Here is a 26,907-nt window from a genome sequence, read left to right as displayed (position 1 = left end):
ATTAGGTGACACTTGACTTTTTCACCTTGCTTTTTCTAAAGCTATTTTTCATGTTATTGAAAAACAACTGTCTTGAACTGTCAACAAAGCACTGTACAATTTAATTCAGATGTTATTTTCTTCAGTAAAGGCTTTCTGTTTTAGATGTGATTGGATGGTGTGTTTTTTTAAACATGTAAAGCCATCAATAGAACTATTTCTCATACTTAACCAAGTCCTTTATTAGGCAGAGAAATTTTCAGTATAACAAAACTGTTTGGGTGCCAAATGTCAAAATGGTCATTTAGAAAAACTTTGTGGAATATCTGAGCAGTTCCTTTAGCAACAAATGAATGACAGTCTATCTATCACTGTACATGGACTCACTCTGAGTTACCCCTCTAAAAACTCTAGTTCTAGGTCTCTCTGACATAGGAATAAGAGGTCACTACCAGGTTTCCTGGAACTAAGGCCCACCAGGAAAGCAGTGATCAAAGGAGATCTACTTAAAATAATTTCCCTGTCAATCAATAAATATGAAACAGTCCTGCCCTCAAATTTATATTCTGTCATAGGAAACTACAAATGTGTGTGTGTGTGCGTGTGCGTGTGCGTGTGAGTGTGCGTGTGCGTGTGTGTGTGTGTGTGTGTGTAGTGACTTACCCAGGGTCACAGAGCTAGTAAGTGTTTAAGACTGGATTTTGAATTCAGATCTTCCCAACTCAACACCCACTGCACCAGTTAGCTGCCAGGAGAGAAAAATATATACAGATACAATTATTTATAGAAAATACACAAAATAAATGTAAGGAAATGTTTGAAAGGAGAGCATCAGTGGCTAGAAGGATCAGGAAAGACTTCTCATAGAATTCTGAGCCTTCAAAGAAACAAAGAAAGGCAAGAAAGGAGCACACTCTAGGGACGGAGGCCAATCAGAGGAAAGGCAGATAAAGAGACAATAAGAAGATCAGAACAGGCGGTCTACAGATTGTGGGAAAGTGAGTCATCTATAAACTGTTGGGTAGTTACATCATAAATAGCTAACGCAAGTCTTCCTCCACCACAGTCCTACTCTGATGCCTCACTATAGAGTGAAGATGACCCTAGGTTCTCAAAGGTTATACTAGAAAAGTACAAAATTCTACCAAGCTGGGAAGGTCGAGTAGGAGTTAGATGATAGGGTATATGGCTTTTACCCAAGGACCAGCTGAGCAGTGTTCAGACAGGCTCATTATCATCTGAATATAAATTCACTGTAAGTAGGAATTATTTCACCCTTTGTACTTGTATCCCTAATATCTAACAAACAGCCAGGCACACAGTATTTTTTTAAATATATGTGTTATTTAATTATCAGAGTGTGACATACCCTTCAGCCACAGCAATTGTCTGTGATTATCTACTAATTAAAGAAAAGGTTTTCATCAGTGAAAGGAATACTCATACCCACGAAATTATAGAAATTTGAAGTACTAAAGATAAACCTCAATGTTCAAACTTCAGTTCAAGTTCCTCCTTTATTTGTTATTACACTAACAAAACAGTTTCCCAAGCGGCAAATACTAAGACTAGTGTTGAAAAGGTAACAAATAACGTTGTTCCACAGGAAGAAGAGTAAGGCTCAAACACTATGGCTATCATGGACACAGTCACTTTATAGAGTCAAACTGGAAATTTACTCTATATGAATAACACCTCTAGGTTCTGGTCCTGAAACCTTCTTAACCACTCAAGCTTTTGCTTTAATTTGAATATACCACCACTAGCCTCCATTGTGTCACTACTAGAATCATAGAACCATTATCACTGTAGACTTTCTAACCTGAACCTAGACTTCTTGCTTCTATCACAGACCACTCCCAGGATGACCACATACCAGTGTTCCCCTTGCCAATAATTCTTGGCCCTAGGATCAGGGAGGTAGCTGATTAATTGGGTTGTGGGGAAAAAATAAAAACAAAACTAAAAATCTAGACAAAAATGTTTTCACCATACAAATTATTATTGTTCAGATTTTTTTTTCAAAAGGGAAATTTTGCATGAACAAATATAGAGGAAAAACTAGATACAGTAATACAAATAGTAACTATAATAATGTAAATGAAAAGATCACTAAAAATGTCAGACTGAATAATAAAATATACATGTACATACACACAAACACATATATACACCTTCTTCATCCTACTATGGAATATTAGTCATAATATCCAGCAAAGTCATAGATGGCAGAGTAGACAGAATGCTGGGCCTGAAGTCAGGAAGACTCATCTTCTTGATGAGTTCAAATTCTTGAGTTCAAATCTGACCTCAGACACTTATTAGCTGTGTGACCCTGTTTGTGTCAGTTTCCTCAAATGTAAAATTAGATGGAGAAGGAAATGGCAAACCCCTCCATTATCTTTGTTGAGAAAACTCCAAATGGGGTCATGGAGAGTCTGACATGACTGAAAAATGACTTAATAAAAGCAAAAAATCATAGTATTGAATTTTTTTACTTGTTTCTCTTTGTCATATGAAAGATTCATTAAAGGTGGTAGAATCACTGACATAAAGACAAAAGATATAAGTAAAACTTTAAAAATTATTATTTTACCAGTGCATTCATTTATAATTTTGCCTTTATAAAATGAAAAACCCTGGAAATGATAAAGGAAAGATATTTCCCTGTACTTTAAGCTTCCTGCTCTCAAGAACTTTACGTAGGAATGTATATATGTATTCACATAGATATATAGATACACAGACACACACACACACATATATATATATACATATATATTCATACACATATATATTTCGTCTATAGTCCCCAGAGTTCCTGAAATTATGCTAAGATCCTAATAATTCTCACTGCTTTGGGTACTCCTTCAAATAGCATTCTTTATAACTCATCCATGCCTTCTTGTCTCTCTCAAGAGGCATAATTTGGCAGAAATTGGGGAGGTTATAAAAAGATAACTATGTACAGTGGTATAGCTGTGACTGAAGGTGATCTGGTTTCATTTGTAGGATTAGTTTGTTGTTTTTATCAGACCTGGTTATTTGTCTTTCATAAAAGACAGATAATTAAGATAAATATAATTTGTATTTGTTGCTAATGGTTTGGATTCAGATGTTATTAATACATTGTGTTTCCTGGAAAGGAGAATATGCACAAAGATACTGACTTGAAAAAACAGAACTGTTATTACTCAATTTTTCCACCTGAAATTATATATTGGAAAGTTCAGTAAGTCAATGAGAATTTTTTATGAGTCTATTATGTTCCATCAAGATATTTTTCTAAACCCTGGTTTAATACAGTGTCTACTTTAGAGAAAGGGATGGTTTGCTCATTAGGAAGAGAAAATCTGACCTTATTTCTTTCTTTTAAGAAAAACTTATATATTAATCTGTTCTGAAATATTAATGCACAAAATAAACACATAAGCAGAGACTATTCATATTATGTAGACTGCTGTAATTTTAGTGCAGCTTTAATTTTTAATAGCCTAAAAGCTTTAAGAGCTTAAAAATGAGTGACTCAAAAATATAAGCAATGTTTCAGAGAAAAACAGCTTGGGCACGAACTCTAGAAGTTTTGAAAGAAATGAAGCAAGCGTTTTAAAAAGCTAAAAAACAAAAAGTTATACAAATGGAATGAGAACACTTCAAGAGAAAAATGGAAAAGAAATGAGAGCTACAGAAGGAAGAATTGGAAAGGGAATTAACAGCTTAGCACAAGAGTTAAAAAACCTTTCCTAAAAAACAAATTCCCAGAAAATTGTTGTTGTGTTCATCCTTCATTGCCAAAGAAGACCATGCCATCAGAGAAATGATGACATGACTTACACTTGACTTTGTTTTGAGTGAAGGAGGGCTGTGAAGGTCACCAGCCTCACTTCTCCAGAGCCATCTGAATCCAGTGACCAGATATGGCCCAGGAGCCTAGAAAATTAGGATGTTCTAAATAGAAGGCAATGACTTCATGAGGCAACTGGCATTAAAATAAAGTCAAAAGGCTGAAAAAAAATAAAAGAAAATATAAGGTATCTCACAGCAAAAATGACTGAACTGGAAAACAGATCAAAAGAATATCTGAATATATTTCAGATCACTGGACTATCTGAAGGCCATGACCAAAAAGAGAGCCTAGATATAACATTTCAAGTAACTGGGAAAGAAAACTGCCCAGATCTCTTAGAAAGAATCCACCAGTCATCTCCGGAAAGAAATACCAAAACAAAAACCATCAGGAACATCATAGCTAAAATCCAGGGCTTCTAGGTCAAGGGAAAAGTACTATATATAAGCTGCCAGAAATAAAGATTTCAACTAATGAAAAGCCATCATCAGAATCACGTATCATTTATCAGCTTCCACTTAAAGAAAAGGAGAATTTGGAACACTATATAGTAGAAGGCAAAAGATATATGCTTATATCCAAGAATATGTTCCCTAGCAAAACACAGTATAAATGCTAAAGGCGGAAAATAGACCTTTACTGAAATAGACAGCATCCAAGCTTTCCTGATAAAAAGATTGGAAATGCAGAAAAGCTTCTTAAGTACAAACACAGAAGGGGAGAGAAACACAAAAAGCAAAACATAAATAAGCAACGATAAAGGACTTAAGAAGGATAAACTGCTTACACTGAAATAGGGGAGATGATAGATGTGTCTCTGCTGACTCCCTGGCATCATCGGAAGTCCACTTAGAGAAGGTCTGAGAGATATCCTGTTATGTCTTAACGATCTTAAGAAAAGAATAGAAAGAGACGGTAAGAGGAATACACCAAAGAGAAGGGAAAGGAAGGTTAGGAGAAATAATCTCATGTTAATGAAAGTGCACAAATAAACATGTGTACTAACAAGGGGAGGGAGTGGATGAGGGAGGAGCTGACACTTGAACCTCATCTGAACTGGCCAAAAGAAGGAAGAACACACACACACACACACACACACACACACATATATATACACAGATGGGTATAGAAATACATTTCACTCAACACTGAAATCAGAGTGAAAGGGGAAAAGGAGGCAGGGAATTAGAGGGAGGATGAACTAAGAGCAAAAGAAATTCTAGAAATGTAAAAAAAAAAAATTCATACCTCTAAGTGGCAAAGAAAGATAATCCAAAGGGGTGCCATAAATTGGGGGAATGGATGAACAAATTATGATATATAAATTGGAGCCTTCCTTAAAATGATAAGTACCATCTACCTAAAGCTCTCAACAATCATTATATGTAATAAGGATAAGCTAGAGGCATTTCCAATAAGACTGAGGATGAAATAAGGATGTCCATTATCACTACTGTTATTCAATATGGTACTAGAAATGTTAGCTTTAGCAAGAAGAAAAGAAAAAGAAATTGAAGTAATTAGAATAGGTAAAGAAGAAATTTAGTTATCACTCTTTGCAAATGATATGATAATATACTTAGAGAATCAAGTTAAAAACTACTTGAAATAATAAACAACTTTAGCAAAGTTGAAGGATATAAAAATAAACGCATGTAAATCACAGGCATTTCTATCATTAACAAAGCCAAACAGCAAGAGAAAGAAAGAGAAATTCTATTTAAAGTTATTGTAGACATTATAAAATATTTGGAAGTCTCTCTCTCAAAACAAGCCCAGAGACTATATGAACACAACTACAAAACACTTTTCACACAAATAAAGGCAGATCTAAATAACTGGAAAAACATCAGCTGCTCATGGGTAGGCCAGGCTAATGTAATAAAAATTACAATTCTACCTAAATTAATTTCCTTATTCTGTGCCATACCAATAAAATTACCAAAAATTATTTTATAGAGCTAGAAAAAATAATATCAAAATTCATCTGGAAGAACAAAAGATCCAGAATATCAAGGGAACTGATGAAAAGAAATATTAGGGAAGGTGGTCTAGCCATACCAGATCTTATATCATATTATAAAGAAGCAATTATCAAAACCACTTGGTACTGGCTAAAAATAGAGGGATGAAATCAGTGGAATAGGTTAGGTACTCAAGACACAGTAGTCAATAGCAGTCTACTGTTTGATAAATCCAAGGACCCCAGCTTCTGGGATAAAAACTCACTGTTTGACAAAAACTGCTGGGAAAAGTGGAAAACAGTGTGGCAGAAACTGGGTATAGATCAATGCCTGAAACCATATACCAGAATAAAGTCCAAATGGGTACATGATCGAGCTATAAAGACAGATGCTATAAATAAATTAGGAAAGCAAGGAGTAGTTTATCTGCAAGATTTAAGGAGAATGGAGAAATGTATGACCAAGCATGAGACAGATAACACTATAAAATACAAAATAGATAATTTTGATTACATTAAATTGATAAGTTTTTGCACAAACAAACCCAAAGCAATCAAGATTAGGAGCAACGTAGAAAACTGGGAAAAACTTTTTACAACTAGTGTCTGTGATCAAGGCCTCATTTCTAAGATATATAGAAAACTGAGTCAAATTTACAAGAATACAAATCATTCCCCAGTTGATAAATGGTCAAAGGATATGAACAGGCAGTTTTCAGAGGAAGAAATTAAAGCTATCTATAGTCATATAAAAAATGCCCCAAATCACTATTGATTAGAGAGATGCAAATCAAAACAAGTCTAAGGTGCCACATCACACCTATCATATTGGCTAACATGGCAAAATAGGAAAATGATTAATGTTGAAGATGTTAGAGAGTTGGAACACTAATTCATTGGTGGTGGAGCTGTGAGCTGATGCAACCTTTCTGGAGAGCAATTTGGAACTATGCCCAAAGGGCTATAAAATTTGCATATCCTTTAACCCAGCAATACTGCTTCTAGGGCTGGCTCCAAAGAGATCACAAAATGGGAAAAGAACCCACATGTACAAAATTACTTATAACAGCTCTTTTTTGTGGGGGACAAGAACTGGAAATCGAGGGGATGACCATCAATTTAGGAATGGCTGAGCAAGTTGTGCTATATGAATGTAATGGAATACTACTGTGCTATAAGAAATGAGGAACAGGCAGACTTCAAAACTACCTAGAGACTTAAATGAACTGATGCTGAGTGAAGTGAGCAGAACCAGGAGAACATTATACACAGTAACAGCCACAGTATGCAAGGTCTGTTTTTTTTAGACTTAATCCTTCATAGCAATGCAAGGACATGAAACATTTCAAGAAAACTCATGATGTGAAATGCCATCCACATCCAGAGACAGAACAATGGAGCCAAAACTCAAAACGAAACAGATTATTTTCTCTTTTGTTATATTTGGTTTTGTTTAGTTTTATTCATGGTTTCTCCCATTCATTTTAATTCTTTTCTGCAACATGACTAATTTGAAAATGTGTTCAAGAAGAATGTATGTGTAGAGTCCATATAAGATTGCATCCTGTAGTGGCACGGGGGTAAGGGAAAGGTGAAGGGAGGTGGAGAAAATTTAAAACTTATGAAAGTGACTGTTGAAAATTGAAACCAAACAAATAAATTTGGGAAAAAAAGAAATACTTGCATAGACTTATATGAACTGATGGTGAGTGAAGTGAACAGAACCAGGAGAACATTACAGTAACAGCCACAGTGTGCAAGGACTGTTTTTGATAGACTTAGCCCTTCACGGCAATGTAAGGATCTAAAACATGTCCAAAGGACTCATGATGCAAAATACCATCCACATCCAGAGAAAGAACCATAGAGTCAGAACACAGAATGAAGCAGACTATTTTCTCTTTTGTTATGTTTGGTTTTGTTTAGTTTTTCTCAAGCTCTCTCCCATTTGTTTTAATTCTTATATACAACATGACTAATGAAAATGTATTTAGTAAGAATGTTTGTATAAGGCCCATATAAGATTGCATGTCAACTTGGAGAGAGAGGGGAGAGGGGGAGAAAGTTTAAAACATATGAAAGCGATTATTGAAAATTGAAAACAAATAAATTTTTAAAAAATAAATGGAGGGGTGGATCAGTGGAATGGATACACTAGACAAAGTAGTCAATGATTAGAGCAATCTACTGCTTAATCAACTCAAAGACTCCAGTTTCTGGAATAAGAACTTACCATTTGAGAAAAAACTTCTGGGAAAACTGGACATAGACCAACGTCTGACATGAGGGATGGGGAGAAAATTTAAAATTTATGGAAGTGAATGTTGAAAGCTAAAAATAAATAAATTGGAAAAAAATTATGGTATATAAATGAGATGGAATACAACTGTACTGAACTCTTATCAGCATAATGAGAAACCAGGTTCCAGAGGACCCACTAGGAAACATGAGCCATGCTACCTACCTCCTGATAGAGCTATGCCAATGTGGAATATTATTTTTGACTACACATGTGTGTAAGGGATTTGGGGTGTTTTGTGTGAGTGTGTGTGTGTGTGTGTGTGTGTGTGTGTGTGTGTGCTCATTGGGATGGGAGGGTTGAGAAGGTGTATCTTGGCTGATTAAAATGTGTGTGTGTTTATATGTGTGAAGAAAACTCAGGAACTCTGGTCAACATAATAATGAATCACAATTCCTCAGAACTTATGCTGAAATAAGCAGCCCATCTCTCTACAGAGATACAGAATGCAGAGGGATAGTTTTCTTTTTACACATAGAGAATAAGAAATTTTTGCTTTGCTTGACTATCAATGCTTGTCACAGGGGTTGGTTTTGTTTCGTTGCTTTCTCTATGTGGGGAGAAAGAAGGAAATGGGGAGGGGGGAGAAGCCTGATCTTTGTTTGAAAAAAAACTTGATTTTAAAAAAAGCTTGAAGACTTGGTGATACCTTGTATTCATTTCACAAATGAATGGTGAAGGCATAAGAATCTTTCCTATAAATAAGGGCCATGTACTTGTGACATTTGTCACAGCTGGTCAGAGACTTGTTTTGCTTCCTCCTAAATTCCTGGATCCAGTATTTCTAATAAGTTACCAGATTTTCATCCTCACATAATATTTGTTACATATTGACCATGTGCAGGCATCTTTTACGAGGCATTGGGAATACCAAGAAGATATTGAATCCTTTCTCTTGAGGAGCTTACAATAATGTAATGAGATTCTTCTCTTTAGAAAAGGATGACTCCTTTCAATTGCAGAGTCCCCTCCTGCACTCGAACTATGCTAAATTGCAAAAAGAAAAGTTTATGTATTCAAATTTTAGGGACATATTTATCACTAAAACAGAGGTGAACTAAAGGTGAATCCATTATTTCAAAAATTATGCTTTGAAATTATTGGCACTTCTGTAAAAAGCATTAAATAGAATATGACTAAAACAGGTTTTGTGCTATATACTGCACAAAAACAATTTTACTGGGTCATCTAATTGGTCAAAACACAATGCTAATGAGGCCAAGCTCATAGGAAGGAGGTTGGGCAAAGGGGAGGGAGGTCCAGCAAATCAACATGAGCCCTATATCAAGTAATAAAAGTCACTGAATGCAAAAAACTTCAAAAAAGGTTCATTCCTGTGTTCTTTATATCAAAAAGAAGCATGTCCAACCTAGCTAAATAACTACACTGAAGTAGACAAATAAGTACACAGACGTTGTATCTCCTTTCTTATAATACACAGCCTAAAAGTACAAAGTTCTAACTCACTGCAATTTGCAAAATTTCTGTTACTGCACACAATTCTGCTACAATTTTGTAAAAATGGACATTCTTGAATCATCAATAAGCATATGTTAAGTGCCTTCTCTGTACTAGACATTGTTCTAGGTGCTAGAGGTAAAAATAAATAAAAATAAATACACAGATACAAATAAATATTTGTAAAAATACAAATGCCAATAAATCAAATAATTCCTACTTGCAAGGAGTTTACATTATGATAGGGAAGTCCCCCCACTGAGACTCTAGAGAGCTAGATGGACACATATAACTTACTTTTATTTATTATTTTGTATACATGTATAAACATATATATGAACGTATTTATATGCACACTTATGTATGTATATATACATGAATATATAAACACATACATATAAAAATTATTAAAAAGAATAAAAATTAGTTAAATACAAAGTCATTTGATATGGAAGATACTAGCAGCTGAGAGTATTGGAGGGAAAGTATTATGGAAAAAGTAATAATTGCACTGAGTCTTAAAGGAAAAGAAGCAATCTATGAGGTTCAAATGAGGAGGAAATGTATTCCAGGCAAAAGTTATCTGTTGTTTCCCTCAAGATTAGAGCCAGCTCCAACTGGGCTAAAAGGAAAGAGATAGGTAGCTTCATTAGGGTTAGTTAGATGATTTAGTGGATAGAGCGCTGGGCCTGGAGTCAGGAAGATATGAGTTAAAATCCAGCCTCTAACACTTACTAGCTGTATAACTTTGGAGAAGTCACTTAACCTCTGTCTTAATCCACTGGAGAAGGAAAATGGCAACCACCCCAGTATCTTTACCAAGAAAATCCCATGCACAGTATGGTCCAAAGGGGTCACAAAGAGTCACACATGACTTCACAACAAAAGACAGCTTTGCTCCACATTATGGGAGTATAGGGGCCAACGAGCCTTCACAGACTCACCAATGTCCCAGCTCACAATACTATATCCTGTTCCTGATTCCAAGTCAGGCAAAGTGAATTACTCAGAGACTAAAGATTGAAATAAAAAAATTCCTTTAATAAAAAAATCCTACAGTCCTTTAAGGAAAAGGCAATCTAAGAGACTATACACAAGACAGGAAAGTTAAGGCAAGTAAAAAGTACAAAGGTACCAGGAAAGTAAAAACAATCAGTTTCCTGAGGTCTCAGAAGCTCCTTTCCCAAAGTTCTACAACTGTATTTCAGGACTCACGGCTGGGACCCGAATCAGTCCAGCTGGATGGAAATTTAACTTACACAGCCTCAGGTCTGCTCCACAGCTTCACTTACCTAGGTTGCTAGTGTCCAGGACTGGGGACAGGTAGGGACCATGGGTAAGACATGTAGGTCAAGCTTTCCCAGCTCTACCTGGTATAGTGGTCCACCATAACATACCAACACCAAGCAATTAGCAAAAATGACCAAATACTCCAACATCTCACAAGTTTTCTGCTCCATACCTTACCTTACTAATATACTCAAACCTTAATCTGCAGAACAAAATAGACTGGACTTTACACTATAACAATTCTGTGATTACGAGTGTCAGAAACCTTTCAGTGAAGCATTTAAACTTATCTTGCTGTTTGTGTTTAACCTTAGATTAGATAACCCTTGAAAGGCCACGTGTAACTCAATGACTCTAGCCTGCTATAATGTACAGGATAACATAAAGAAAAAAAATGTTTATGGTTCAGGATTTGAATCTATGGTCATTAAAAGTGATATATTCCCCATTTTGATAATCATTATTATTAATGATGATAATAACATTTATATAGCATTTTAAAGTATGCAAAACGTTTTACAAATATCTCATTTTATACTCACAGCAACCTTGGAGAGTGTTATTATTATCCCCATTTTAGAGGTGAAAAAACCGAGAGACACAGATTAAAAGTTCTATGCAAAGTATCTGAAACCAAATTTGAACGCAGGTCTAATCGACTCTAGGTTCAACACTATCTACTGTGCTATCTAGCTTCCATTACATGCAGTTGTTCAAACTTTTTCTCTTAAGACAATAGGCATTTCAAAATACAGACTGTCAAACTGTCCAGGGTATTTCCTCCATTGGAAGTCTCTTTATTTTGTCATCTTGAATCCAGTGTAATAATTTCATATTTAAAGCAGGTTTGATGAAATCATTCTTAAGGCAGTGTCAGATAATGGAAAGACTCAACCACTTTCAAGTCCCTGGGACATTGGCCAAGTCACGGTCTCTGTAATAGGGATATGCTGGAGCCAGCTCCAACCAGCTAATGGGAGACAATTATTCAACCTTCAGTGTGAGCAGTTATACATCGGGAATTGGCAAACATTACAAATCAGGGCTTGATTTTTCGTTGACTGTCTAGAGACAAAAAAGTGATAGAGACAATAGTAATAAAGCAAGTTAAATTTAATAATGTGTCATGTGTATATTCTTCTTGGAGATGGAGTTGTTGAAAATTTACCAGTACACCCATCCTGCAAGCATTAATTTATTTATCCATATGATGGAGATGATAATACTTCTATTAGCTAACTCATGGAGCTGTAATGAGATAATATACACTGATTTGTAACTATAAGGAGCTCTAAACATATACACCACTATGGTTAAGCCATGCTAACTAACAAGCTACACAATAGAGTTGATTCCTAATTTTCAAGGTTTCACTGATGTGAAGAAATCACAGTGTTGTTATGTGCACATAAGAATTGTACATACGTACATTAAATGTATATACAACACACACACACACACACACACACACACACAAAATAAACACACACTGTTTACTATGTAGGACCAATTACTCTCCTATACACACTTGGGAAATTACATCTGCTTTTTGAAAGGGCCTGACTGACTTTAAATTAAGATGAAATGGCTACAAATAGTCTTAGAGATGTGGATTTTTAATTTGTCTGCTTGGTAGTCTTCTACCTTGATTTAGCACTTGTAGTTCAAAACTGTCCATCACTGCCAAGCACACACAGAAGCCAAACTGGAAGAAGATGCTACTGCAAGTCCTCCAAACAGAACAAACAGATGATCCCAGCATATAATGAATTCTCACTCCAACTAGAACAAAACTGCCAATTAGAGAGTGTGGGCTCTGAATTTCAAACAGCTCTGAAAGAGCCTAGCAGGAAATCATCTAATTCTATCCCCAATGCTCTTCATCCATACTCAGTTTAAGGGGAACAAAATGTAACTTGGAAAGAGTACCACGTTTTCATAATGAGAATGTGAGAAAAGAAGCAACGGATTTTACTAGTGGCTCCCTTTCTATCGGAAACTGATTCAGGGGGGCGGAGCCAAGATGGCGTAGTAGAAAGACGCACATACACATAGCTCCGAACCCACAACCCATAGAACAACTACAAAGAAGTAACTCACGGCGAATTCTGCACCCAGAGGCCACGGAGCATTGGAGCGAGGGAGATTTCTGTTCCGGAGAGACCTGCAAACCTCTCGTAAAAGGTCCTTCGTGCTGCGGACTGGGCGCCGGGACTGGGAGCTGAGTGCAGCCCTGCCGTGGCCGCGGCACCGAGAGGAACAGATCCAAGTGGGCTTCAGGGACGGGATCTCCAGCGGCCGCACAAGTACCTCCACCCACAGGTGACGGGGGTGTGTGAGAGAGTCCCTTTGGTGGGTTGAGGGGGGAGTGGGGTGCCCCCATGGCTCGGGCCCCCTCGGGAGACAGAAGCTGAGGGGCAGCGGCAGACCAGGGCTCCCCAAGCAGGCAGGAGCCTGGATCCATTGTTGAAGGTCTGTGCATAAACTCCCTGAGGGAACTGAGCCTGAGAGGCAGCCCTGCCCTCACCTGAGCATCTGAATTTAATCTCACACTGAATAGCAGCCCTGCCCCCGCCCAAAGCCCTGAGGCTGGAAGCAGCATTTGAATCTCAGACCCCAAACACTGGCTGGGAGGATCAGGAGGTGAGGTGGGTGTGAGGAAAATATTCAGAGGTCAAGTCACTGGCTGGGAAAATGCCCAGAAAAGGGAAAAGAAATAAGACTATAGAAGGTTACTTTCTTGGTGAACAGGCATTTCCTCCCTTCCTTTCTGATGAGGAAGAACAATGCTTACCATCAGGCAAAGACACAGAAATCAAGGCTTCTGTGTCCCAGCCCACTCAATGGGCTCAGGCCATGGAAGAGCTCAAAAAGAATTTTGAAAATCAAGTTAGAGAGGTGGAGGAAAAGCTGGGAAGAGAAATGAGACACATGAAGTCAAAGCATGAACAGCAGATCAGCTCCCTGCTAAAGGAGACCCAAAAAAATGTTGAAGAAAATAACACCTTGAAAACTAGCCTAACTCAATTGGCAAAAGAGGTTCAAAAAGCCAATGAGGAGAAGAATGCTTTCAAAAGCAGAATTAGCCAAATGGAAAAGGAGATTCAAAAGCTCACTGAAGAAAATAGTTCTTTCAAAATTAGAATGGAACAGATGGAGGCTAATGACTTTATGAGAAACCAAGAAATCACAAAACAAAACCAAAAGAATGAAAAAATGGAAGATAATGTGAAATATCTCATTGGAAAAACAACTGACCTGGAAAATAGAGCCAGGAGAGACAATTTAAAAATTATGGGCCTACCTGAAAGCCATGATCAGAAAAAGAGCCTAGACATCATCTTTCATGAAATTATCAAGGAAAACTGCCCTGAGATTCTAGAACCAGAGGGCAAAATAAATATTCAAGGAATCCACAGTACACCGCCTGAAAGAGATCCAAAAAGAGAAACTCCTAGGAACATTGTGGCCAAATTCCAGAACTCCCAGGTGAAAGAGAAAATATTGCAAGCAGCTAGAAAGAAACAATTCAAGTATTGTGGAAATACAATCAGGATAACACAAGATCTAGCAGCTTCTACATTAAGGGATCGAAGGGCATGGAATAGGATATTCCAGAAGTCAAAGGAACTAGGACTAAAACCAAGAATCACCTACCCAGCAAAACTGAGTATAATACTTCAGGGGAAAAATTGGTCTTTCAATGAAATAGAGGATTTTCAAGCATTCTTGATGAAAAGACCAGAGCTGAAAAGAAAATTTGACTTCCAAACACAAGAATGAAGAGAACCATGAAAAGGTGAACAGCAAAGAGAAGTCATAAGGGACTTACTAAAGTTGAACTGTTTACATTCCTACATGGAAAGACAATATTTGTAACTCTTGAAACATTTCAGTATCTGGGTACTGGGTGGGATTACACACACACACATGCACACACGCACACACACATAGAGACAGAGTGCACAGAGTGAATTGAAGAGGATGGGATCATATCTTAAAAAAAAATGAAATCAAGCAGTGAGAGAGAAAGATATTGGGAGGAGAAAGGGAGAATTGAATGGGGCAAATTATCTCTCATAAAAGAGGCAAGCAAAAGACTCATTAGTGGAGGGATAAAGAGGGGAGGTGAGAGAAAAACATGAAGTCTACTCTCATCACATTCCCCTAAAGGAAAGAATAAAATGCCTACTCATCTTGGTATGAAAACCTATCTTACAATACAGGAAAGTGGAGGATAAGGGGATAAGCAGAGTGGGGGGGGATGATAGAAGGGAGGGCATGGGGAGGAGAGTGCAATTTGAGGTCAACACTCATGGGGAGGGATAGGATCAAAAGAGAATAGAAGAAATGGGGGACAGGATAGGATGGAGGGAAATATAGTTAGTCCTATACAACACAACTATTATGGAAGTCATTTGCAAAACCACACAGATTTGGCCTATATTGAATTGCTTGCCTTCCAAAGGGAAGGGGTGGAGAGGGAGGGAGCTAAAGAAGTTGGAACTCAAAGTGTTAGGATCAACTGTAATGTTCTTACCACTAGGAAATAAGAAATACAGGTAAAGGGGTATAGAAAGCTATCTGGCCCTACAGGACAAAAGAGAAGACAGAGACAAGGGCAGAGAGGGATGATAGAAGAGAGAGCAGATTGGTCATAAGGGCAATTAGAATGCTTGGCGTTTGGGGGGGGAGGGGAGAAAAGGGGAAAAATTTGTAACCCAAAATTTTGTGAAAATGAATGTTAAAAGCTAAATAAAAAAAAAAAAAAAAGGAAACTGATTCAGAAAGAAAAGCAGTATTTTTTCAAAACTTCAGAATGAAAGATAGTGAGGACGGCCATTTTAAATCACGTGAACAAGATGGCTCTATGTGTTATGTGAGGTACATTTTCATTCATTCGTTCTACAATCACGAAGTGCCCATTATGTAAAAGTTAATGTGGTAGGAGCTATGTCAAAGTCTATGAATAGACAATTTTCAGAAGAAATCCAAGCTACCAATATCCATATGAAAAAATACTCTAAAGCTAAATACTCCAAAAATACTCTAATAACTAAAACAAATCTGAAGTGCCCCCTCACACCCACTGGATTAGCAAAGATAATTTTTAAAAAGGAAAATGACAAATGGTGGAGGGACTGTGAAAAAACAAGTAGGTGTATTAATACACTTTGATGGAACTGTGAATGGTCAAACCATTCTGGAAAACAAATTAGAACTAAGCTGAAAAAGCTAGTACACAGCGCATGTATTTTGACCTGGTGACAACTGTTGGTAGGTATATACCCCAAAAAGAACAAATGAAGAAGAAAAGGAATGATATATACAAAAAAATATTTATAGCAACTTTTTTTGTGTTGGCTGGCAAAGAACTGGAACCTGAGGGGGATGTCTAAAACTGTTGTGTTCAGTTGTTTTCAGTCATGTGCAAACTCATCATGACCACATTTGGGATTTTCTTGGCAAAGATACTGGAGTGGTTTGTCATTTCCTTCTCCAGCTCATTTTACAGAAAACTTAAGTAAACAGGGTTAAATGATTTGAAGGTGTCTGAGGCCAGATTTGAACATTCTATTCACTGTGCCACCTAACTGCCCTATCAAATGGTGGAATGGTTATACAAATTACGACATATGAATTGATACAATACTATTATGTTGTTAAAAAGGGGGATAGTTTTAGCCTGGAAGGACTTGTATGAATTGATAAAAAGTGAAGTGAGTGGAACCAGGTGAACAATATATATAATTATAACAGTACTGTAAAAAAAAACAGCTCTGAAAGACTTAGCAACTCTGATCAACACAAAGACCAAAGACAATTCCAGAGGACTCATGCTGAAAAGGGGAAACAAGAAAGGAATAAGCAACTATACAATGCCTACTATGTGCCAGGCACCACACTAAGCATTTTACAAATATTATTAAATCCTCACAAAAACCCTTCAAGGTAAGTACTGTTATTATCATCATTTTCCAGGTGAGGAACCGGGGCAAACAGAAGTTAAATGACTTGCCCAGGGTCCCACAACTAGTTAAGCATCTAAGGGCTGCTCTGAACTCAGGTTTTCTAGACTCCGACTCAGTGCTTTATGCACTGTACTACCTAGTTGTCCAGTGAAACAGGCTACCCACCTCCAAACAGAACCCAGTCTGTTCACAGTGCAGACTGTGGTACTTTCAAAACAAAAACAAACAAACAAACAAAAAACCAGTGCTTACAAGGGAATTCTTTGCTCAACAAAACATACTTGTAATGGCTTTGTCTTCTTTGATTTCTCAGTGGGGGGAGGAGAGGAGAAAGGGGAGAGATTTAGTGCTAAAAATGAAATTAAAAAACGTTAAATGAGGGCTATTCAACTAACAACTTTCATAATGAGTCCAAGATTTATTAGTCTGATCTAGCGTAGTTTTCACTAATAAAATACTACAATCTGTGATAAAGTGTATTATATAAATGACAGCTCTATGTCTATTACTTTGCTTTTGGGATTCATAATTAGCTAAGGGCCATACTATGTCACAAACTGGGACAGTCTGCCATATGGATTACACATTTCAATGACTCTTTTGCATTTCATATTCCACTGTGCATGCATAAAATGTATTCTCCTGAAGTGTGACACTACTACAAGCATTTAATAACACTTGTTAATAAGTAAATAAAAGGTACATGTGATTTGAAAGCATGTATTCTACTCTTAATGGATATTTTCCCCCATTTTAAACATATGCACATCCCAGAAGAGTCCCAGTTACCAGGTTTACCAGATTGTGAACTCTTCCAAGGAAGGCACCATGTTGTTTTTGCTCTTTCTATGTCTCCCAGAATCTCTCAGAAGCATGCTATGGTTGCTATGGGAACACCCATGGCTAGTCCCAAAGACAAGCAGAGAGGCAGACAAGGTAGGAAGCTGCAACACTACAAAATGGGATGAACATGTTTAATATGACTTTCATGAATAAATAAATAGAATATATTGAAAAGGAGTATAGCATAATGAATACTTGGCTAGCATTGGTGTGAGAGTCCTTTGTTCAAGTCCTGACGCTGACACTTCATAGCTATGAGATAAAGGACAAGTCATTTAACAAACATACATATAACACATGTACACATGTGTACCAATTAACATATATCCACACGTATTCATATGAATGCATCTATGCAGAAAAATTTATTTCATAGAACATGTGTGTTTATTTTGTGGTGTCAAATCGGTTATTAGCGATGACTACTGGCCCACAGTGGACCGTAATCCATAGGAAACGCAACTTTCCAACCTAGCCTAGGAACCAGAGAACTTGTTCCAACTCTGTCCTGTGCCCTTGGATTTGTTCTTGATTTTTTTTTTCCTCAAAGGCACTGTGTATTAGATACAAAGCTGGCCTTGAAGGCAGGAAAACCTGGGTTCATTTGCTGCTTCTGACATATAATACATGTGGGATCCAGGGAAAGGCATTTAAACTTCAGCGCTCTAAGCAACTTTTTGTGGCTATAAATTGCAAAGGAAATATTAATCTTCCTCAGCAAAGGAAATGTCCTCACTCATGAGTTGCCTATATCAATGAAATGACACCATCTTACTCTTAATTTCTGTTTTGGAACCTGTAAACAATAAAGCAGCAAAATAATAAATGTAGTATCAAAGAAGAGTTATAGAAGTTTGGATAGCAACCACTACCTCACTTCAAGGACGTGGATGAGAGAGAACGACGAGGACTGGTATAAAGACCTGGGCTGTACGGAGGTTTTTGTCACTGATCAATTATGCGACCTTGAAGAGTGAATGTGATTTATTGTTGGTGTTCTTAATCAGTTGCATTTGGGATTTTCTTGGTAAAGATACTGGACAGGTTTGCCATTTCCTTCTTTAGCTCATTTTACAGATGAGGAACCTGAGATAAGCAGAGTTAAGTGACTTGCCCAAGGTCACATAACTAAAAAGTGTTTGAGGTCACATTTGAACTCAGAAGATGAGTCTTCCTGACCCTAGGTCTGACATTCTAGCAGCCTTAGCTATCCCTGTAAACATGTACATGTACAATAATAGCTAACATTTACATAGCACTTTGACATACATTAGGTCAATCAAGCTTCACAATAACCCTATAAGGTGGGTGAGATTATTATCTAAATTTTTCATATGAGGAAACTGAGGTTAAGAGGTTATGTGACTTGCCCAGAGTCACAAGGCTAGGAAGTATCTCAGGCAAGATTTGAACTAGTGTTCTGACTCTGTCTCACTCTCTACACTGTGCTACCCAGGTGCCTATACCAAACACATATATGAAATTTGTATATAGAGCCGTACTGTTGACATGAATACCTTCATTCCTATCATCCTAACAGTGTACCTGACTATGTTTCAGATATATAATAAATTCTAATCCTTTCAATAAATTTAGTATTTCTCAGATTGTTTCTAATTCACAATTGAAAAGAGTCTTGGAAAGAGGATTTTCTTGAAATAAGAAAGAAATAATGATGGATAATGTGAAACACCAGACCATGAGCAAAGATTAAGAGAACTGTGGTTATTAAGTCAAGAGAAGCAACAGTTTAGGACGATGTAATAACACTGGTGTACATCTTATCAAATTCCACTTAAGAAAGAACAAGAGAAATTGGGTTCCTATTGACCCATCAGAGATACAGATTAAACAAAAGGAAGGATTTCTGGGACGCTAGAATTTGCTGCAGAGGGAATTTATTGATTTTTTTTTCCCTTTGGTATTGTTAAAAATAGCACGGAATTTCAGCTTCCTGGGATGCTTTAAGTGTTATGTTAGCCTAAATGAATGATGAAAGGAGAGAAACACTGTTTTTTCCTAAACACAGTATACTCCTATTCGTCCCATGATCCTGAAAGTTTAATTTAAATACTTGGAGGTAATATTCTAGCACATTTTCTACTAATTCTATTAATCCCAAAAAGCATACCATAAAAAGGTCAAATATATCCTCTTAAATTCAGGAACTGAAACTTCAGGTATTCATAATTTTAACAGTATTCAGACTAAAGCTTTTATTCTCTTGTCTGTGGGATGTATAGAGAAGAAATGAAAGTAAATGTAGGAATTGAATTTTAGGGGTTTTAAGTTTACGTATTAGAACTAATAACTTCATCTGTAAAACATGGAGGAAGAGCTGAACTGAATAATAAAATTCTATGATTTTATGATTCTATGAAAATATGCTTTTGCTTTTAAAAATAGTAGGGCTACTGACTTGAATAAATTGAGATGTAACAGTAACAACTTTCCACAATTCACTAAATAAAGAAAAATAGTTCTCTAACTAGTTAGCCTGCTCACCACCTCACATGTCCTTCCTCCCCATCCCGAATGAAATGGAATTCAACCAGTCTCTCCTTTTTCTTCCATTTACTAGATATTATGAATGTCTTGGTGCTTAACTTTAGGGGCATCTTGAAACAAATTTTAAAATGTACTGATTTTCTCCAAATGATAATCGGGAGATATTAATACAACAATAAATACTATTTAATGAATACAACCACTCTTCCTTTAAAGACGATTTCATTACTAACTGATGCTGAAAACACTGGCTAAGACACTTTATTTCAGCATAAAGAAATTCAATTGTCTCACAAAAACAGTAAAAAAATCTATATATGAATTAACTTGGGACACCCAGAAACACACAAAAAGAATGGAAATAATGGTAATATTCAGGGATTTAAGTGTCCGTACATAAGTACCCAAAGGTTAGACAACAAATAAGAGAAACCTAAAGTCCTGATGTAAGGGTGCAAACTAGAACTCATTAAGTTCATATAGTGAGAACAAGTCTATGACTAGACTATATTTCTGAAATTTATGTCATTCAAGAGGAGTTTAGGTAAACAGGGCTGAGGAGAAGCTAGCAGCCTCAGCAGCCTTGTACATTAAGAGGCTATTCTCAAATCCCAGTGCGGGGTAGGGTACACCTGATGGAGAATATTTGAGTAAAAGCTGAGAGAGGGGGAAAATGGGATTTTTAGATCACCTGGACATAATGAAGAAATAAAATGAAAATTTGAGAAACAGAGCTTAATTACAAGGTATGACAGAGTGGTGGATTTTCTATAATTCTACTCTGAATCTAAAACTAACCCATCCCTCACCACTGCTTAGAATTCCTGGCTTCCTTCATAGGTCAAGTCAAACACCACTCCTCCATGAAACTTTTTCTAATCTACACCCCCAAGCTGATAGTACTTTTTGACTGAAATTAACTTGTACTTAGTTTATATATTTTAAATATATTCTTATATGTGCTTGCTTTAGAGGGCAGATATTTTTTCATCTTTATATCGCCAGCACCTAGTCTATGAACCAAATGTCTGTTGATTATTCATTTTGTCACCCAGGGAAAACTGCTAAAAGTACACAATTCTGCATGACTGCATTTAATTTCAAACCCACGTTAAGCCAAATGTTATAATAGCTGTCATTGTAGAGGTTAAATCATTTGATTAGGTCACAAAATTTGGAAAATATAAAGTAAATACAGATCAAACTGTGCTAATTCTTAATTTCTTGACAAGCCAAGTTTTATTTTTTCTTTACATGAAAAACAAAGCAAACTTCTACCAGAATATGAATATTATAATGTACCACTTAGTGGCCCTGTTCTCAGACATACTGACACTCATTCAATAATCCTATCCTTCTGAGGTGACCTTTGGATACTAGTCAAGAATGCATCATGCCTGCATAAAGATCAGGAGCCCTGGAACATCCATGACCTTGGAATTTACTTTATCTTCCTGAGACTCAAGGTTCCCCACCTTTAAAATGAGAAGACTGGGCCAAATGCTCTTTAAGGTTCCTCCTACATACTGATCTCTGACATTATAATTATAAGAATATTTTAACTACTTCCACTACCTTGAAAAAACACAAAAAAATGCTGGTTTACATAGTTCAGGTTGCTGCAAGAAGGCCATTCTCAGAATACCCTTGGACGCTCTCCAACTATGCAAACAAAACAAAACAAAAAATGCTCCCAACCTTGGATCATACCATTCCAGAACAAATACAAGGCCCTGAGCTAATATGAAGGAGAAAAAAAAGCAGGGAAAGTACTGAATTGGGAACCAGATGCTGAAGTTTTACCATTACCCTGTCATATGACCTGAATAAAATTACTTTAACCGCTAGGGATTTCTATTTCCCTATATGTTAAATCAAATGGCTAACTAAATAACTCCTCAGGTCCTTCCCATTTGTAACATTTGTTGATTTTTCAAATCACTTTAACTAAGTTCCCTAATGAGTAAGTCTTATGAACCTCTTTGGTGAACTCATGAAAGTTATGGATCTCTTTTCAGAAAATACCTATTTCTAATATTCATAACGGAAGAAAATGCTAAATTTCAGAGATAAGTTAGAGAAAATTGGATGCATTTTTTCTCCATGTTCAAAAACCCCCTGATACGTATCTATAGACCCCTTAGGTTTCCAAAGTCTCTAGATTAAGGACCCCTGACTTACTCTACTGTTCAGAGTATGCTGTCCCAATTGTCCTGATATTACAAGGAAATCTAACTGAGAAGAAATTTAAAAGACTGCCTATGGAGTGACAAAGGATTTTCCTAGGTCTCTCTGACATTTATCATATGATTTTATTTTGAAAAGTCAATTTTTATCCTTTTAGCTTCTTTTACCACCTACCTCTTCTCCATGAGACTGAAGGAGAAAAAAATAAAGATTAAAACAAAAATTTGGTTAAAAACAAAAGATCAAGTTCTATTTATCTGGCTGTAATAAGGCAAAAAATAGAAACTCAGATCAGACATCCTTTTTCTGTACCTGTCTGATTGTAATATTAGATACTCAAGTGGTTGTAATCATCACAGATGACACAACTCTGTACCTCTGCATGATCAGTAAGAGTCTCCTCTGGTGCTAGGTAGGGTACAAAGTCAAAGATTTGATAAGAGTTGAATTAAGGCTCCTATTGCTGCCAGTTTCCTGATGGTCAATTCATCTCCTCTATCGTCAGACCAAAAAGAACAAAGTTGTTAGCTCTAAATGGGACACAGCATTTGAATCCCAAAACTCAGCACCAAGGATTATGATTTGCTGCCATTGAGGAAAGATAATACGCTGCTGTTCTTATATGCTACTTGCCACAGTTATCTTGGCTAATCCAAAATTGGTATTTGATATTTAAAAATTTAATTTAAAAAAAAAGGAGAAGAAATATAAGAACTCAATAAAGAATCATGTCCTTAAATCAAATCCTACAAAATTTTGTAAGTTCCTACAAATATGAAGCATTGTATAAAATGTAAATTTTTTTTAAAAATCTCTTTTTGGTCAAGAAACATATTCTGCTTGGGAATAGAACTTATAAAAAGATAAGTATACACATGATAATTTGAAGGAGAAAGCTATCAACTAGAGGCAGGAGAAAAAGATCCCATTCTCAGTTCACACATGAACTGAAGGTCAGTCTGTAAAAGGTATGGGAGTGGGAAGAAGGTAGGGGAAGGAATCTTGGGTTCTGAGCACCATAAGTAGTCAAGTTTGACTGAAATGTAGAATACATGGCAAAAAAGTAATGTGAAATCATCCTAAAAAGGTAAATTGAGAGTTAGAGTAATAGTGGGCTTTGAAATGGCAAGCAGGGAAGTATTATATTTTATCTTATAGTCATTAGGGTCATTGAAGGTTCATGAGCAGGAGAATGAGATGATCAGATTGATTATTCAGGGAAATTATTTATGGAAGGAAGACTATAAGATGAAAAACTAATACTGAAAAGTGATGAAAGTGTGAACTAGGGTTATGAGAATGTGAATGTAAAGAAGAGATCACTAAATCATACATCTAGGACTGAAAGAAACCTTAGAGATCATCTAGTAATCCTACTCTTTAGTTGCACAGATGACAAAACTGAGGTGTTAAGTGATTTGCTCAAGGGACCAGATTTAAGAGATGTTGTGAAGGGGCAGAGCCAAGATGACAAACTAGAAGCAGAAACTTATTAGAGCTCTCTCCACCAAGCCCAGTCAAATACCTGTAAAAAACAACTCTAAACAAACTCTGGAGCTGCAGAACCCATAGAATGATAGATTGAAGCAAATTTCCAGCCCAAGACAGCCTGGAAGGTCAACAGGAGGCGTCTATCATGCCAGGCTGGGAGCACAGCACAGTCCAGAGTGGGTTACCTGACACAGGTGGGACCTGAGCAGATCTGGGTGGGGGAAGTGAATCTCTGGCACCTGCGGTGGTTTCCAGACTTCACAACCCCCAAACGCTGAGGACAAATTGAAAGATCAGTGGAAAAAACTTGTCTGACCTGTGTGAGATAGTAGAATGGTTTGACTCCCGCCCCATGGCAGCAGAAGAGGTGCAGGAGCCCCTGGTAGCAGGGACAGAGGCAGCAGCTGTTTCTGAAGCTCTAGGTCCACACATTGTGGGGGGAGTTGAGTGGCTGACAGTACCTGCCCCACCCCTCACTGGAAGCACAGAACTACCTTGACAAAAGAAAAGAGGACTCAGGATAGAGATTCAAGAGACACCCAGGATAGGAGGATTGGGATACAGGTCTCTATCCTCAGCCCTCTTTTCTTCTCTCTTTATACCCTCCTCTCTTGGTGGTCCCATCAGATTCTATGAGTTCAATCATTTCTACGTAGAAGAATTCTAGGTCTACAAATGTCTAACAGCTAGCTCTCCAGAAAAATACACACATGACACACTTTGAAATCTGAGATGCATTATTAACATTTTCTCCAACACTTTCCTAAGTGTAGAAATAAATACAATAAATCAAGTTCTGATTTGTAGTATTTGTTGATTTCTGAGGTGTAAATGTTCATAATGAAAATTTCCCTATCAGCTCTCAAAAATCAGTTCAAGCTGGCTCCAGCACAAGCCTCAAATGAGACACATGACTCCAGGAAGAGACTGAATGGAAGCAATCAGGGAAGTAATAAAAAACCCATGATACAAGAGTCATGAAAACCTTGGAGGAAAGTATATCACAAAGAGGAGGTAAGTCAAGTACTGAGTCTAATACTCTAAAATGAAAATTCTTAGACATAGAAAAGAAATAAAATATAAAAAGTCAATTTTATTGCTGGAGATGTTTATATTAAGCTGCTGAGACTGTTTTAAATTGATAGAAAAATGTTGTCCACTTTATTCATGAGATTACCCAATACAGAACTGTGTTTGAACTTTTCTCAGAGAAGGGCTTTTTGTGCAATAAATCTTCTCAAAAAGAGCTCCATGAATGAGAGGACTGCACACCTAAAATAATTTTTAAAATACTTTATATATTATACTAAAAACCCTGAAATTTTATTTTTACTTAGGATGCTTTGACACACTCTATATTACCTATGGGGAGAAGGGAAAAGGGTAATCATTTTGAAAATATAAAAGATGCTAATGCAATTCTCATTCTAATATCATTTCCACTAACATCTTTAAAATTTTCTTGCCCCTTTCCCCTTTTCTCATTTTTCTTTCCTTGACATTGTGTTTAGATGATTACAGACAGAGGGAAAAGTTGAATGCCTCTCCTCATGAATCTATTAGGCCAGAAGAATTTTCTAAACAATCATGGGCCTTTTTTTCTCTCCCAAAGAATCAACACCAAAGAATTGTCATTAACTTCTTCAGTATCTTGGTTTACATTTTATAGCCACATGTATAAAACCCTGAGATAAAGCTGATTCATTTCACCAGAGATCATTTACCCTAACCTTAAGATACAGAAACCATAGTGCCTCTGGAGTAACTTTTATACTCACTCATGCACCTAGGCATGTAACTCATTCATACTCACATACAGACTTGTAACCTTTTGTTCAGGACTTCGTTTCCAGTTTTGGATTTATGAAACAAATGGAGGTCATTCTTGTGACACCAGCCTCACAGCATTCCAAAGCAAAAAGTGTACTACTCTAATGGACTAGTTTTTCTCTAGTGAAATTTAAAAGTAGTTTCCATTGGAAGATCCTCAAAATTGATAGAAATTATTATAACTAAAAAATGAGTATCATACTAAAGGCAATGAAAAGAAACATGGTAGGTGTGAGCAGGTGCAATCCATGACCAATAAAGGAATTACAAAGAAGAACAGAAGAAAAGAGTGTCACCACGGAACCACAGGATAGAACATGAGGAGGGACAGAAGGAAGATGCAACCAGAGTGCTCAAATGGCATTTTGTGAGTTGGAAGAAAGTGAATAAGCACTCCAGTAGATTGGGTAGATCCTCTGCAGTGAATTTTGGGGAGGTCAGGGACAAGTGTAATATGGATGAGCAGGAATGGGAAGGCTGTATTCTTCTTTTTTGAAAGCAATTCTTGAATTGCTGAGCTCAAAGATTAAGGAGTACATCCTATCATCATAAAATTATAACAGTGAAATATAGTCTTGCTTTTCCATTACAATCCTTTAACAATTTAGAATAGAATTTATTCTATTTTTCGCCCAAGCAGGAATTCCTTTTACAATCCCCTTATAAAGTCTGTAGAGTCATATTAGCTCTAAAGAGTTCATTTACTGCATATCCCAGAAGCACTTGATTATGCTGGCTTTTGGCAGACAAAGCTACCTCATATCTTCCAAGAAAAAGAGATTTCACCTGAAATCATTCTTCCTTTCTGTAATATAGAGAAACTATGCTCACACTAAAGTCCTTGCCTTTCTAAATATGCAAACATATCAAAACTACATCCCCTGGGAAACTCTAATAATCTCTTGGTGGATTACTCTAGTTTCTAGATACTTTTAATTTAATTAAATTATATCCATACAACAAAATTGTATCCATATATAGATGTAGAAAATAACTTCCAGGAAAAAAATCCTTAAAAATTATTTAGGTTCCCATTCCTTTGGGAGGACAGAGACGATCATGGATTCTCAACAGCTACACCAGAGCACAGGGTCTAAAGCCCTATGAAGGCCGCAAGGATTCAAATACAATCCTCATAATAGACTGATTCATATTTTGCTGATGAACATCCAACACAAAAAAGATTTCTGTCAAAGGCCCAACCTCGGAAGAGAGAGCCAGCTCTTATAGAGAGACTGAG

The 26,907-nt window shown here is 36.8% G+C and overlaps 1 protein-coding gene across 16 annotated transcripts in view; it reads right to left on the bottom strand.

Annotated features, from left to right (window-relative positions):
• GULP1 (GULP PTB domain containing engulfment adaptor 1) overlaps positions 1 to 26,907 on the bottom strand; it is a 383,611-nt gene that overhangs the window by 191,707 nt on the left and 164,997 nt on the right. For 3 of the 16 annotated variants that reach the window (XM_072612612.1, XM_072612614.1, XM_072612611.1), the window contains one exon: positions 643 to 724. The exons of 12 other annotated variants lie outside the window; for them this stretch is intronic. The gene's annotated coding sequence lies outside the window, so the exon portion shown is untranslated. Of the gene's footprint in view, positions 1 to 642; positions 725 to 4,613; positions 4,717 to 26,907 lie in introns of all 16 variants that reach the window. One more of the 16 variants, XM_072612613.1, reaches the window with a different exon arrangement.

This window comes from Notamacropus eugenii, chromosome 5, assembly GCF_028372415.1.
Source record: "Notamacropus eugenii isolate mMacEug1 chromosome 5, mMacEug1.pri_v2, whole genome shotgun sequence".
Taxonomy (NCBI): domain Eukaryota; kingdom Metazoa; phylum Chordata; class Mammalia; order Diprotodontia; family Macropodidae; genus Notamacropus; species Notamacropus eugenii.
The sequence above is the reverse complement of the archived record's forward strand: the minus strand, read 5'-3'. Positions and strand labels throughout refer to the sequence as shown.